The sequence below is a fragment of the Schistocerca gregaria genome, unplaced genomic scaffold (genome assembly GCF_023897955.1).
Source record: "Schistocerca gregaria isolate iqSchGreg1 unplaced genomic scaffold, iqSchGreg1.2 ptg000001l___fragment_1, whole genome shotgun sequence".
NCBI classification, from domain to species: domain Eukaryota; kingdom Metazoa; phylum Arthropoda; class Insecta; order Orthoptera; family Acrididae; genus Schistocerca; species Schistocerca gregaria.
Genome location: NW_026061697.1, coordinates 2,321,231 through 2,322,633, shown reverse-complemented (window position 1 = coordinate 2,322,633; position 1,403 = coordinate 2,321,231).

Sequence of the window (1,403 nt, the reverse complement as noted above, 5' to 3'; positions counted from 1 at the left end):
ATCCGACAATCTGAGGGTGCAGTTCTGGCTAACGTAAAACGGGAAATTACACGACTGTATTTGCCATCTGGCGTTTACATCTTTCCAATACTGAGACCTATACGACGTTCTGACAAGTTCTTGTCACGTGTTGCATGCTATTCAGGCTACAATGCCCTGAAGATTAAAAAGCTACTTATTCCACTCCTGCGACCCACATAAAGTACGACTAAGGATTGCATTTCTTCCATACCGAATTTTGGAGCTATGCTTCGTTCAACCCCAGCGGGTTTGGGGTCAGAATAGGCCCAAGGTATTCCTGCCTGTCGTAAGAGGAGACTAAAAGGAGTCCCTCCCCCTCAAGGGGGTAGTTTGCGACTGTGTCCGGAGACGAACGGTTCAACGACTTACGTTTGATGTCATTTTTGTTTTTGGATTATTCTGGTTTCTTCCTCCCTTTCTTTGTTTTTCTTTCATTTCTTTTTCCTTCCATTCCTTTTCATTCCTTTGTTTTCCTTCCTTTGTTTTTCTTTCCTTTGTCCTTCTCGCTCCATCACTGTATTCCTTCCTTTTTTCCTTGCATTCTCCTCCTCCTCCTCCTATTTCTCGCCTTCTCCTCCTTCTCATCCTCATCATCACTTTCTCCTCCTCCTCCTCCTCCTCCTCCTCCTCCTCCTCTTCCTCGACTTGCCCTTCCCTTCCTCGACTTCTTCTCCTCCTCCTCTTCCTCATCCTCGACTTCTCCTCCCTCCCTGCCTCCTCCTTACCTTTTTGTCCGCCCTATTGTCTCCAGCTCAGCGTTTAAAACAGTCTGTCCTTTCCCTCCCTCTCTCCCTTTTTTTCTATTCTTCTTTCCTCCCTGTGCGTGCCTGAAGGCCGACCCACGCATTCACACGCATAGCTGGTGACGGCGTAATGCGTAATTCCGTACGCCCTGGGTAGGCACGTAAGGTTCACACGTACCCCCTGGTAAAGGCCAGGCCCGGATAGGGATGATCGCCTGAGCTGACACCTTCTGACTATGCCGATTGTTCCCTCAGTCCATTTCTCGGGAAGTGTGACCTGAGGTGTAAACATTCACCTAAGGCAGGAGCACCCTCTGGGAGGGTCCCAACAAGGAAGGAGCACGCCATCTGAAATGGTGGCAATCATAGGGGATTCATCCGCAATGAATTCTTCTTCTTCTCCTTCTCCTCTCTCGACTTCTGCCATAAAAACGGAAACATGACCGGCCACCAGTGACAAAAGTACTGCCGCCTGCCCCAAAGTTTCTCGTAGTTTCTAGATCTGAGGATGAAAAAGATTTTTCATCTGTCAACCCCTTCGTTATTCATAATTGCGTAGATGTCATAGGTGGATCTGACAAGTCTTGCACCAGGATGCGTAACTGTACCTTGTTGTTGGAAACTGAGAGCGCCTTTCAG